The 15,252-nt window shown below is 41.4% G+C and overlaps 1 protein-coding gene across 1 annotated transcript in view; it reads left to right on the forward strand.

Annotated features, from left to right (window-relative positions):
* Positions 1-15,252, forward strand: part of CSGALNACT1 (chondroitin sulfate N-acetylgalactosaminyltransferase 1) — a 329,362-nt gene that overhangs the window by 294,327 nt on the left and 19,783 nt on the right. The gene's annotated exons all lie outside the window — the stretch shown is intronic.

The raw sequence follows: 15,252 nt of genomic DNA on the forward strand, positions 1-15,252 counted from the left end.
TTCTGAAGCTGGGGTTGGCCAACTACAACCCGCTGGCCAAATTTTGCCTGCCACTTGTTTTTTGTCAGTAATGCTCTATTGGAACACAGCCATGCCCATTTGCTCACATACTGTTTATGCTGCTTTTGCCCTACAGCTGCGGAGTTGAGTAGTTGTGGCTATGACTGAGTGACTTGCAAAGCGTCAACTATTACTATCTGGCCCTTTACAAAAAAAAAATTTGCAGACCCCTAAAGCAATAAGGAGTTAACAGTTTAACACTAGTGACAGCCTGAGGCTATGGCCCTAGTCTCAGGGAGATCAAATAGAATGAAATAACTCAATATCCTGAATGTAAGTGAAATAGAAATCCCTCTACTCCAGTACATTACAGCTTCTTTCTCATCTCTGCCTCGGAATGACAGGCATGAATTATTAGAATTTATATCCTCTGCCCAGCAGGTAGCTTTCAGCATCTCTGGAAGTGTCCATCCCTGGGCACAAATTTCTTTTTTTTTTTTTTTTAAAGAGTCCCGGATGATTCTAACATGCAGCAAGGATATTGAAAATTATCTTACAAGAAGGTGGTAGTCCAAACCGGGGCTGCCCATGGGAGGCCTTGATTGCAGCCAGTTGCCCCATTCCAAAGTATTTTACAGTAGCTCTCCAGGTGACGAGGAGCCCTGGTGGCTCAGTGGTTAAAGTGCTCAGCTGTTAACTAAAAGGTCGGCAATTTGAACCCACTAGCCACTCCGGGGGAGAAAGATGTGGCAGTCTGCTTCCATAAAGGTTACAGCCTTGAAAACCCTATGGGGCAGTTCTACGCTGTCCTGTAGGGTCACCATAAGTCGGAATCAACTCGATGGCAATGGCTTTGGCTTTGGCTGTCTAGATGACTCTAGAATGCAGCCAGGATTGAGGACCTCTATCCTACTGAGTCTGGTATGGGACCTCCCCAGCACATCAAAGGATGATCAGATATCTGCCAATAGACACGTATAACCAAATTGACATGAGTCTGATTAATAAGTGGAAGACCAGTTTAGACATTGCAATGGGAAAAAGCCCTTCTAGTCACTGCCATGTCTAAGTACTGTTATCAAGGCACTCTTCTTGGTATCAAATTACCTGGCCAGCTGAATTCTCAGTCAGAAGGTTGTTTGGTGAGCAAAGAATCATAGAATCTGAATAATAAAGTAAAAACATTTGAGTGGCAGGAATATTTTACTTAAAATTTAGAAAACTTCCGGAGATTAACCTACTGCACAACAGAGACCATGGCAATGGAGACTGAACCAATCAGTGCTATATAAACTTTGGAAAAATTAATTTTAACCCCGTTTTCTGTGCTGGTTCCTCATTCTGTTAATGTGTGCTATCTGTATTGTTATTGTCACTGATGCTTTGGGACACATCCTGCCTCTTTGATCAGACTGCCTCTTGCAGGAATACTCCCACTGCTGCAGCCAGCCTGAGATGACTTCGTACTGCCACACAGCCACTCCACCTTCCAGATGCATCTTCCTGTATCACCCATTGCCTTAGCCTGGCACCCAGACTGGCTCTTTCTTGTTGTTGTTAGGTGCTGTTGAGTTGGCCCTCAAATCATGAGTACCTTATGCACGATGGAACAAAACACTGCCCAGTCCTGTGCCATCCCCATAATCAGATGCAGATTGGACCATTATGGTCTGTAGGGTTTTCATTGGCTGATTTTCAGGAGTAGATCACCAGGCCTTTCTTCCTAGTCCATTATAATCTGGAAGCTCCACTGAAACCTTTACAGCATCATAGCAACACACAAGCCTCCACTGACAGACCCCCCATGCATGAGGTGCATTGACTGGGAATCGAACCTGGGTCTCCCTCCCATGTGGAAGGTGAGAATTCTACCACTGAACCACCAATGCTTCTAAACTTGTCTTTGTGGCTTACTGCACCCCAGCCAGCCAAACTGTTAATACTCTTTGTGATTGTCAGGGCATAGTTTGCCCCATTTGTCTTCCCTCTTTTTATTTTCCTGTACTTAGAATTTCCACCGCCCTCCTTTCTGCTGATTAAACCTCCCCACCATTCCATCCCCTTCTAAATGCCCCCCTTCTGGCACTCATCCTGACTATCCTCGCACTCTCTTCTCTGAACTCTGATTACATTCACCTGTAGCACCTCTTATACATGGCACTTTGCATATGACTTGGCTAGCTACATTTTTTTCTATTGTCCTAACTTTGGGACTAGATTGTAAACTGCTTAATAAATGGGACTGTATCTTATGCTTCTTTGAAACTCCGGTGCTATGCACAGTGCCTTACACAGAAAATGTTCAGTATTTGTTCATCAAGGGAAGGATAATACCAGGTATATAGTAAATTTGTACACATAGAAGTCTATATGTAAATATATATGAGGTTTTATTTAAATATGTTTTTTGTCATTCCCTGAATGGTAAAACTTTTGTTAAAAGGTATCTTATCTTTGAATAATAAGAATTGTTATTTATATGAATTATCTTATTTAATATTCACAGCAACCTTATGAGATAGATGCTGTGGTTATTCCCACTTTATAGCTGAGGAAATTGTGGAGCCAGGAGCTGAATCTCATTTAATAAGCTCTAGAATTTAACACCGTAGCAAATTTTCACTCCAGTGTGCCCCTTCTCAAAAGCCATACTTGTTAGTTGAAGGTGATAAGATTTGAAATCTTATTTATAAATGTATTCTATTTGGAGATCAGTATTGTGATTAAACTGTTCTAAATTTAGTTAAATGCATATATTTTAAGAACATCTAAAATATCTAGTTTAATGACTAGCGTGCAGTATTTTACACACACACATACACACACACACACTCTCTCTCTCTCTCCCCTAGGCTTATGCTTACTCAGTTAAGCATTAAATTTCAGTTGATTGCTATAGATCAGTGTTTTGCAAACTGCAGTTTAGGATTCATTAGTGAGTTGTGAAATCACTTTAGTAGGTCATGTCCAGTGTTTATAAAAAGAAAAAATTGAAATAGAATAGGATCGAGAATATCAGAGTACATCACAAGTAAGGATACATATTGTTTCATGAAACTTTCAGTGTGTGTGTGTGTGTACATGTGTACTGGGTCATGATGTAGAATATACCCCTTTGTATGAGTTGTGGTCAACATGCTCGAAAGCCACTGCTGTAGATAATAGCACAAATCAGTTCTCAATACCAAACCAAAAACTAAGCCCATTGCCGTCGAGTCAATTCCGACTCATAGCGACCCTGTAGGACAGAGTAGAACTACCTCACAGAGTTTCCAAGGCTGTAATCTTTACAGAAGTAGACTACTACATCTTTCTCCCATGGGTTTGAACCACTGACCTTCCAGTTAGCGGCTGAGCACTTTAACCACTGTGCCACCAGGACTCCCAGTTCTCAATACTTGAAGTATTCTACAGATTTCTCAATACTAAGCTTCAGTTAAGCTTAGATCAAAGCCTAGCTTAGTAGTTCTCAAATTCAGGTGTATATTGGAACTGCTTGAGGTGCTTTCAAGAATGTATATTCCTGGGGCCCAGTCCCAGAAGTTTTGCATCAATAGACCTGAGATGAAGCCTGGGAAGCAATGCTTATAGCAAGTTACCCCTGTGATGCTGATGTGGGTGGTCCGTGCCCTGCACTTTGAGAAACACTGGCCAGGGTAGATATTTGTTTGGAGTTTTGTGCTGGGAAAGTAAAAAAACTATAACTAGTAGATGAATTGGTATGACTTGGCATTTACGACGTTGCCACCCCATCTTTGTCCAGTCATGAGGATGCAAAGGCATCTTTCAGAGGACTTATCTCTAAGATTGGGGTGCTAAAAATGAGACACTGCCCTACACTTAAAGTATGTGATAGTCAGAGAGAGAAGTATTTTGTGTTTGTGTTTTGTTGTTGTGTGTCGGTATTTCATGCCTCGTTTGAAGGGATTTGTTGGACAAGCACCCCCACGAAGATTTTATCAGGACATCACCAAAGAAAATTTGGAGGGAACGTTTGGCTTTATTTCATTGTTTTGTGAAATTTAAGCAGAATCGTTTCTTTGTTTTAATTTTTTTTTTTCCTTGAGCAAGGAGCTTTTAGATAAGAATCTTAAAATGAAATAAACTATACAGCAAATCCCTCGCAAGGCAGATAAGGAGTGTTGGACGCTGGGAGGCAGTGGCAGGGGGATAGCATCACACAGACTCAGAGCAGCTTCTCAGGCCAGTGGCCATCTCATCCAACATCTGCCAGAGAAGGGGCTAAGCATGATTCTGCTTCGTATACCAGCTCTTTATGAAGATGTGCCCGCATTTTGAGGCATTTGAAATTGTTCTTGGGAGAGTTGAATCTGGCCTAGAGAATAGATTATAATGTTGTGACAATGTTAGATGTCCTAAGGGTGATTATTATACTGAGGCTTTACAGGGGAGTACCGTGGTGATTGGGAGATACATACTGAAGTCTTTGAGAGTGAAATGTCAGGATGTCTGCAGCTAACTCTCAAATGGTTTAGAGGAGACAGTGAAAGCAAATGGGGCAAAATGTTAACAGTTGGTGAATCTAGGAGGAGGGTATGTGGGTGTTTGTCGTACTATTCTTACAACTATTCTGAGAGCTTGAAATTTTTCCAAATAAAAATTTAGTAAAAATATATTGTGAAAAAAAATCAAATGGTGTTGCATTCATACATCAGAATATAATACAGCAGTTAAAAGAAAGAGAAAGGGTGACATCAGTGAAAATAATGGCATAAGGACCACCAAAAATTCTCTCCTCCATAAAAACAACAAGAAAATTGGCAAAAATTGCTAGTCAGCTTTTTCAGAACTGTGGACAGGGGAGGATTATCCAACAGGCAAGGTAGGCACCATGCTTACCTTGCTTACTAGATCATCTGTAGTGAACAGTTACACCACAGATTAGTAAATCAGCCTGTGCTTAACCGTGCTTACTGGGTCATCTGCCCCTGTCAGGGATTGTAAATTTGAAAAGAGGCTTTGATTCTGTAGGAAGGTGCTGTGGAGTTAGGAGAGAGACAGATGCCGGCCACACCTAGAAGCAGAAACTTTGATGTGGTGAAAAAATGTGAAATTGTTCACTGCAGATGATCTGGTAAGCACCATGCTTATTTTGCCTCTTGGATAATCTGCTCCTGACTCTGGAAATTAACAAAAGGCTTACAGCAATGTGGAGAGCATTTATTCAAGAGAAATGGCTGAATATCAGAACAGTGAACTTTGGGGTGTTTCAAATTTCCTTTTTTTCCATTTGCCCTCCCCAGCTCTGCAGTAGCTTGAAATCCAATAGCCAGCAAGCATGGTGAAAACTAGCAGCCTGGAAGCCACCGGAGGGGCAGAATGGGGTTGGAGCTTCTTCAAAGCATCATTCCCAGAGAACTGTCATGTAACCTGACTAGTGGTTCCCTAGAAGACCCCACTTGCAAGGTTGTCTTTATTTGACCTGACTTAGAGCTCGCAGAGTATAAAGCCTTTTCCCTGGGGCTGTTTATTGAAAACAACTACAGGCAAGTGTTTAACTTTGCAGCTGCCTGAAGGGGTGGATAAAAGTTGGGAGAAACAAAAGACTAACCAAAAAATTGTAAAGGCAAAACTGGGTGATGAGATACCCATAGGGCTTTGAAAAGTTCCAGCAAATTCCTGGGAATATAGGAGGTCACGTGCATGTGTAGGGCTGTGCACAAGCTATGGAAAGACCTGAGAAGGCCCTAGGCTCTCATGTCTGGCTGACTTTGAGGCTCTCTGCAAGCAGGAAATGAAGGCTAAGGCAGAGTTGTCAACTGCCTGGCTGAGTGTTGAAGGTGTGCCCCAACACACACACACACACACACACACACACACGGAGTCCTTCAACAAAGACTAGGAGACTTGTTGGTCCCAGGCACTTAAGGAAATCTCTATCCAGTCATTAGCTGACCACTAAGATAACTGAGCAGAGACTTCAGTGGCCACACATGACAAAGAATAAAGACTTACAGAGTTAGTTCCAAAAAGTTCCTAAACAAACAACAAGCCCTGCAGAGGGGTGATATTCTGATTATCAGAGTTGCCACATACATTATTTAAAAGTCCACTTTTAAACAAAAAAATTAAAGGCACAATAAAGTATAGCCTATACACAGGAATAAAAGTAATCATTAGAAATTATTCCTGAGGAGGCCTAAGCATTGGACTTAATAGACACAGTCAACCATTTTAAGAATGTTCAAAGAACTCTAGGAAACCATGTTTAAAGAATTAAAGGAGAGTATGAGAGCCATGTCTCATCAAACAGTGAATATCATAAAGAGATAGAAGTTATAAAAACAAACAAACGGAAATTCTGGAGTTGAAATGTATAATAACTGAAATGAAAATTTCATTAGAAGGGCTCAGTAGCAGATTTGAACAGGCAGAAGAAAAGAGTCAGTGAACTTGAAGCTAGATCAATTCAGTTTATCTAGTCTGAGGAACAGAAATAAAAAAAGAATGAAGAAAAATGAACAAGAGATCCACACCTAGACACATCAAAATCAAACTGTCAAAAGACAAAGACAAGAAAGAGAATCTTGAAAGCAGCTAGAGAGAAGCAACTCATCATGAACAAGGGATCCTCAGTGAGATTAACAGATGATCTCTTATCAAAACCAAGGAAGCCAGAAAGCAGTGGGATGGCATATATAAAGTGCCAAAAGAAAGACTGTCAACCAAGAAATCTATTATCCAGCGAAGCTATTCTTCAAAAATGAAGGTGAACTAAGACATTCCCAGATAAACAAAAACTGAGAGACTTCATTGCTAGCCAGTGTGCCCTGCAAGAAACACTGGAGTCCTTTAGCCTGAAATGAAAGGACGCTAGACAGTAAGTCCACATGACAAATAAAGAGCAATGGTAAAGTTAACTACACTGGTAAATATAAAAGGCAGTATAAATGTATTTTTTTGTTTATGACTTTTTTCTCCTATCTTATTTAAAAGATAAGTGCATAAAGCAGTAATTGTAAATCTGTGTTGGTAGACAAAATTTATAATGATGCAACATGTATGGCATAACACAACAAAGGAGGGGAGAGGGAATGGAGCTATCCAGGAACAAAATCTGTGCATACTATCGAAATTAAGTTGTTTTTCATCTGAATTAGATTATATAAAGAACTCTTATGACTCAACATTAAAAGACAGCCCAATTTAAAAAATGGGCAAAATATTTTAAAGACGTTTCTCCAAAAATGAACTACAAATAGCCAATAAGTACATGAAAATAGGATCAACATCATTAGTAATTAGGGATGCAAATCAAAACCACATTGAAATACCACCTCACACCCACTAAAACGGCTCAAATCCAAAAGACAGAAGATCACAAGTGTTACCAAAGTTGTGGAAGAATTGGTACCTTCATACATTGCTGATGATAATGTAGAATGGTGCAGTTCCTTTGGAAAACAATTTGGCAATTCATCCAAAAGTTAAAAATAGAGTTACCATATGACTCAGAAATTCCACTGTATACACACATACATACATGCATACATAAAAAGAAGAAACCAAGAGGAAGAGTTGGACATGATCTTGGAGAATTTACTCAGGCTCTCTTCATGGCTATGCCTGTGGCAGTTTTAGTAAATGCTCAGTGGGTTCTTTCAAAGGATTATGCTCAATTAAAAGGGCATATATTTTGGTATACAGCTATCTGAGCAATCATTAATTACATTATTCACATCCCATAATCTCTGATTTATTTTTCTGTTTTTGACCTAGCACGTACTGGAGGGAAAACAGTATATTAAAAGTTGTTTTTTTCTTTTAATCCAATATGTCAAAAAAAAAAATTGTTCTTTTGAGGATAAATGGTTGCTTGTTTAATCTTTCTTTTCAGTATTGTGGATATTCTCATCCTCACCCCAAAACAGAAAAAGCAAGAACCAAATAATGGTGTGTATTAGTCTCTCTCTTCAGAGAGAATGAGGTCATTGCCCTCCAAAATAGTGATTTTTGCCCTGCATTTTTGGTCACCTCAGACTTATGGGTTGTTGCGTGGCCCTGAAATATTAATACTAATTTACTTTTATTAAAAATACATGTATGTCATGTCTTGTTTTAAGAGTGTGTACTCCCGAATCAAACAGTACCTTGTATTCCTTCTGTGTCCTCTGCAGTGCTTAGCACAGAGCTAGGAGCACTTTTACTCCCTGAATTGAGTTAAATAAGCTGCTGTAGTCTATTCAAGACAAAAAGGAGAAGTGTGTATTGAGCATCTGCTGTGTACCCCTTATTGTGCTGGGGAAGCTGACGCTGGGCCATGTGCAGAGAGACTCAGATGATGGCATATGTAAGAACAGTTTGCCAGTAAGGGCAAGCATGCCTGTGTGGATGTCAGGAAGGAGCTGGGAATTAAACCTGCAGACTGCAGAGCAAGGGGAAGCTGCATGTGCTCAAGTTAAGACTGGAGCTCTTGAGGCTTAACTGAGACTCATGGCCACCTATGGGGATCCAGAAGAGAGAGAGAGGAAGGACTATGTTCTCCTGGAGTGCGACTACCTTGAGGCCACTGCCCAGATTCTTGGTGATTGTTGTCCCACAACTAGGAGATGGCTTTCCTAGTTAGGGGTTAGGGGGTGAGGAGTCACTGGTTAGGAAGGAAGCTTCACGTTGTCATTTGCCACCTTCAAAATCGCTCACACGGCTGTGTAGCGAAGACATACACGTGCTTGGTGGTATTCAAACTGTTCCCACCATCCATTTTTCAACAAAAACCCCATGACAGAGGCCTCACACCAGACCTTTGAATCTCATTATTTGTCGGTGCATCAGCAACTTTGCTTGGTACCTGCCACATTTGACATTTAAAGGAAAACAAAACCAAAATCTGTGCATACAGTGAGAAAGAAAAGGCATTCTATGTGTTTGGCCTGGGAGATGATGAGTTCTAACTAGCTGAGGCCTGCGTTGCAATCACTCTGAGGTTCAGACCTTGTCAGCTTGCTCTTCTTAATGGACAGTGCCTCATTTTCACACTAAATTTTAGAACCGATGGAAAGGCAAAAACAAGATCCCCAAAGAAACCTGCAAAAAACAGTTGTATAAACCGGCTTGTGTCAGCTCGGACTCCAGAAAATTCTAAATTAATTGTTTAAAGTGCCTACTATGAAAGTCTGACTGGGAACATGTTTAAATTCTTCACTATATTCAGATTTCTTCGTAAGTAGAACACTTAAGTGATTTCAATATTTAGGGCTCTAAGATTTACAATTAAAAATTATATACTGGCTATCATATGTTTCTATATAATTTTTTTAAGGTTTTTTTTTTTTTTTTTATAAATAGGGCGCTATCGTGGGAAGTGCCACATTAAAGAATCTCCTTGAAGTTGTGGGAAGAAGTCTGTATTAGAATAAATCATATTAGACAGCAAGTTATTTTATCATTCCTAATCCCTAAATTCTGGGAAATGCAAGTCAATTATTGAAATGAAATCTCCAATAGAAACAATGACCTTTCATGGGTCATTATAACCTCTATAAAAGTAACTGTAACTTGGAGAAGTCCCCATACACCAGATTTACTTCATAAAAGAAAGGAATTGAATGGGAAATTCAAGGGTTCCATCAGTCAATAATACAATTCAAGAAAAAAGAAATAATTATGAGTAAATCATGTAGTCTTTTAGAACCGCATGTTCAGATTTATAATAGGAAATTATATAGTATAGAATATGGTGCCCTCTTTCTACCATGATAAATGTCTATTCTTTACTATGCTATTACTTTAGGCGTGACTATTGCATTTCTTTGTATGGGTAAATTAAGTATTTCAATCCAAATTGCATCCTTTTATTTTCCTCAGCTCTCTTTCTTCTGTTATTTACATATTTGTCATCTTCCTAAAAGCTTGAGTTGGTGCCTGTCCTTTGGCATCCGTTGGTCAGAGCCTCCTTCTGATGTGGGAGGTGGGGCTGTACCAGTTGTGGGGGCCTCTCCCTGCCCCACCTGAGGGGGCTGCAGATGTTTTGGGAAGGTTGAGGTGTTTCTGGGCAGCAGCACCCTCAGTCAGTGACAGATCTGAAATGTGTCTCAGTGTTTTTCATTTATTCATCCAGTATTTATTGATCACGTCCACTACCCACTTACTGACACAATGCCAGACAGTCTCTGCCTTTCACGGTTTTAGAGCCTGGTAGATAATCATGCATATGTCTGTATAAGCAATGGCACAAGAAGGCACTGTGACACATGGAGGCAGGACTAAATAAAATGCCCTGGGAGCTCAGTTTGCGGTGAGGCATGAGAGAGATGGTAACATTTGAGAGGGGCCTTGAAGAATGAGTGGAATTGTCACAGGAATGAGAGGAGAAAGCATATTCTACGGGAGAGAATGCTGAGCAGAGACAAGAGGCCCCAGCCATGTCCATATCTTGGTGACTAGTTTTTCATTGAGATCTACTCCTGGCTGGTCACTGTGCATGGGGGAGACAAAGAAGGCAAAAGAGGCTTCCTGCCTGAGCACCTTCCCTGTCTGGGTTTTGGGGTTGTCGCCTTGTGGTTGTGTTGTGTTGTGCGCAATCTCAAACCCATAGCCACCAGACCATAACCATCAGTGGTTTGAGTTGAGATGTGTCATTATGTTTGCATGACTTTGCTGCTTTTTGATACCCTTTTCAGCAGGGAGCACTCTGATCTACTGATCAAGTCCTCCTGTCCGATGAGCAGCATTTCTGAGTGAAGATATGGGGCATGTTGAGTGGAAGGGGCCTGGCTAGCTTACTGAAGCCAATTTCTCCTCATCCTGTTGCCTCCTGTATTCTGGAGACCACACGGCTGGTGCTGTTAAGTCTGGGGTTCTGTGGAGATGGGGAGGGCATGTCACTTCCAGGCCCAGAAGATTAGGCAATGCATTAAGCCCTCTGTTTTGGGAGAGGAGGAACGAGGTTGTCTCAATTCTTTTCTGAGTATTTCCAGCTCACCTCTTTCTTAGCGGTGATCTCTTGTTAATTATCAGAGGCCCTTCCTGATGGCAAGAGGGGAGAATGAGGGGTTCTTCCAGATTACTGATTAATTAAAAGAAATACTTAGGTTGAATAATCAGGAGGAAGAATAGCCTCATCATCCATCTGCAGACAGACTCAGAGCTGACTGCAATGGCCTGGCAGCGACACTGGGAAACCCAGATGGATGACAGTGTTAGCACCCAGGCCTTCCCTAGTGCCTGTGACTGACCGATGATGCCTCCCAGGCCAGCGATGACTCTGTCACCACCTTGCCTGCGTGTACTCATGTCCAGTTCCCTAATCAAGCCTGAGGAGTTGTCAGGCCTTCAGAGAGATGCTACAATGTATCCAGCCTGCCACGCCAAAAATAAGGAAGCATGTTGCCTCTGGCCAGTGTTGATCAGGTTGGATGAGGAGGCCAGGCAGAGCTGGGCCAGGACAGGGCTGTGTGTGGGCACCAGGAGGAATGGAGAAGCCTGCTTGCACTGGCCTCTGTGGTGGGGGAGAGGCCCCTTGTAAATAATGCTTTGAGAGAAGCTGGGTGTCACCTCCTGGGGCTTTTATGTGGCCTGCAGACATGCTGAGCAGTGGGTTTGAAGTGCATATCCTGACTGGATAGTGCCATGGACATGCCAAAGGCTGTCTCATCCTTTTGGAGGATGTAAGAGAAAGTGAAAGGAAGCAGATTGCCTTTGCATGAGGCCATATGGAAGGTATATTCATTTCCTAGTGCTACTGTAACAAAGTGACACTAACTGGGTGGCTTATAGGAACAGAAATTTGTTGTCCCACAGTCAGTTCTGGAGGCCAGGAGTCTGAGATCAGGGTGGCAGTTGTGTTGATTTCTTCCAAGGGCCTCTCTCTTAGCTTCTGGTGACAGCCAGCAATCCTTGGCATTCTGTGACAAGCATACGTGTCACTCCACATCTCTGCCTCTGTCTTCACATGGCCATCTTCCCTCGGTGTCTCTTTTCTTCTTTTATAAGGACACCATTCCTATTAGATTAGGACCCAGCCTACTCCAGTATGACCTCATGTTAATTTAACTGATAACATTTTCAGAGATCCTACTTCCAAACAAGGTCACCTTCATAGGCACCGAGGGTTAGGACTTCAACAGATCTTTATGGGGACACAGTTCAATCCATAGCAGACGGTGCTGCAACATCCACTTCTCTGAATTCTCTTTCTCTAAAGGCAACACATTGAGGCATGGAGGTTGGTGTTTGAAGACTTTTTATCTTAAAGTGCTTCCAGATCAAGGTCATTTCAAACACTAGATGCAATGGCAACTGAGTTCTCCAACTCCTCTTTTTAGTCATTGTAACTGACAGGCAACCTGGCTCCCTCTCCCCCAGCCCTCTGCTGTGACAGAACAGAGAAGAACAGCATGTATTAGCAGCAACTCAAGCCAGGGACTGAGGAATTTTTGTATAGAACAAACTAAATTAACTCATGTATTGAGTAAGCATATACCCCAGATTCCTTCTGTCCCTCTAAATATGTAGCATTCAACTGTCTTTTCACCATTGACTCAGCAATTAATCACCTACTGGCTTTACTGTTGTTATCTCAGTTCCTAGTTCTGTCTTCCTGTTTAACTATTCAACGTGATTCAACTTTTGTAAATATTTGACGTATCTACTCAAATGGGCTGTAGGCTACTCAAGGGGCAATATCCTGTGGTTGTTGTTAGTTGCCATCAAGTTGGCTCTGACTCATGGCAGCCTTATGTAGACCAGAACATTGCCTGGTCCTGCATCATCTTCATGATCATTGGCATGCTTGAGTCCATTGTGGATATTGTGTCAATCCATCTCATTGAGAGTTTCCTTTGTTTTCATTGGCCCTCTACTTTACCAAACATAATGTCCTGTTTGAGTGATTGGTCTTTCCTGATGACATGGCCAAAGTAAGTGAGTCAAAGTCTCGCCATTCTCACTTCTACAGAGCATTCTAGTTCTCTTTCTTCTGAGACTGGTTTGTTCATTCTTCCAGTAGTCAATGGTATATATTCAGTATTCTTCACCAACACCACAGTTCAAACACAAAAGTTCTTCTGTCTTCCTTTTTCGTTGTCCAACTTTTGCATGCATATGAGGCAATTGAAAAGACCACGGCTTGGCTCAGATGCACCTTACCGTTGTTTTAACACAGTATGTTAACTGTGTTCCTCTTCCCTTGGAGAAAGTTTGCTGTTGTTCAAATATAAAGTATTTTTATATTTGAGATCTCTCATAGATCCTGGAAAACCTCTTGGAGGAGGTACCTACATAAGGACTTGCTTGGGAATGTCAGTCATCCCTCCTCTGGAAGTTAGCTAACTGATATCCCAGCACTCTAGGAAGGTGAAAAAGAGTATGAACTTTGAAACAGATGAGGAAAGAGACCTACTACCAGCTGTTAGCGAAAGCTGCTGAAATCAAGATGGCCTGGGATGGTGAACAAATAACTGTGAGACTTGGCTGGAGACTCCCTAAGATTAACAAGTAAAAATCCAGGCCTCTCCCAAGAGTAAAATTCTCCTAAAAACTGACCAGATGGGTTGAGCTAAGGTTATAGAAACCTCCAGGAGATATTAAGATGACTGCAAGGAGCTCACACCACGTGAACATTTTGGAGACAGGGAAGTAGCGCCTTCCTTGCCTAGGACCATACCTAATACTGAAAATGCTTTAGAGCATAACTTCAAGGCTACTCACAGAAAATGTGAACTGGGGCCACCTATCAGAGAAAAGATTCAAGATAAGGTTCTGAGAGAGGAGGAGAATCCTTCCAAATCTAGAGTGGCACCAAAGTGAATGCAGAATTATAGAATGATTGAATTTTAGGGTGCCAAGGGACCTTTTGAGCTCTGTAATCACTTGATTTTGCAATGAGGAACTGAGACCAGGGAGATGAAGGGACTTTCCTCAAATAAATTAGGGACAGAGCTCAGGTTAGAATTATTCATTGATTCATGCATTTATCCACCAACATTTGTTGAGCACCTGATAGGTGCCAGATATGGTTCTAGACCCGGGATTCAGGCCTTCACTGACTCATAGACCAGCTCTTTTCTATCACAGTGGCTCTACCTTGATCTAAATCTGAAAAGCCTGTCTGGCATCGAACTCAAACGATGTTGAGCCGACAGATTGCCAAGATGAAAAACCGAGCTCACTCCCAGATTTGAAAGAAGATGGTAAATCAGGGAAGGGGTAGCAGAATTAATTCCCCTGATTAAATCACCAGACATGAGTACAGTTTAGCATCTTGAAAGGTTGTTATGACTCTATGTTTGTGTTGACCTTTACCCAAGACAGTTACTTTGAATACAAACTTTAAAAAAAGAGAATGTGTTCTGTACTTGTTTTGAATATATAAAGATAATTGGGAAGTTGGGGAATAGGGACAGGCGAGGGAAGAGGGAGAGGACTGGAGTGTGAGAGGACAGGAAGCAATTATGAAAAGAGGGTGGTGCCAATAGGAAAAGGGAGATTTGCCAAATGCAAGGCCTCGAGATAAGCCAGAAGTAGAACCTTCAGTGGTTCTCTAGTTTTATCTGGTAGAAGACAGTATCCCTGTCTCACTAGGTACTGAATGAGTTCAAGTCAAGACATGCCCCATTTCAGAAGGTTCTGCTGTTCCTGGGAAAGAATAACAAACTGAAGAAACATCTTAGCTTCACTAACATAAGCCTGGGAATCCTTGCCTGTGCTAATAACTGTAATACCCGATGCTCACATAGTGCTTTATACTCAACATCATTTATCTAATTAATAACTGAAATATTTTAACAAAGGTGTTATTATTCCCATTTTACAGATGAGGCAACTGAAGCTCAGGGAGATTAATGGCTTGCCTATGTCACAGAACTAATCTAGAGGAGAGCCCGATTTGAGATAGTCCTAGTCTTCTGACTCCAAATTCTGTTATTTTTCCTACCATGCTATGCTGCTTTATCTGAGAGTGCGGAAGGAATCCAGATTTAAACCTGTTTTGGGATAGCTATCTATCAAGAACATTTTGCCAGCCTTCTGGATCTGAATAAAGATGAGAAGATGCTTGGTCGGGCTGTTCCAATGTGATTTTATTTCCTTGGCTCATTGGCTTCATTTGAGTGGTTCAGGAAGCATGGAGATTTTCCTGAGTTGTGCTGACCTCATCTTTATTGGTTCAGGTTTTCTCCATGAAAAAGGAATATTCATCAGTGATGTCAGTATGATTTTCAATGGGGGAAAATTACCAAAGAAACAAGAAATAAATTGGTGTTAAAATTCACTGGAGTCCCTGGGTGGCACAAA

This window comes from Trichechus manatus, unplaced genomic scaffold (genome assembly GCF_000243295.1).
Source record: "Trichechus manatus latirostris isolate Lorelei unplaced genomic scaffold, TriManLat1.0 scaffold00090, whole genome shotgun sequence".
Taxonomy (NCBI): domain Eukaryota; kingdom Metazoa; phylum Chordata; class Mammalia; order Sirenia; family Trichechidae; genus Trichechus; species Trichechus manatus.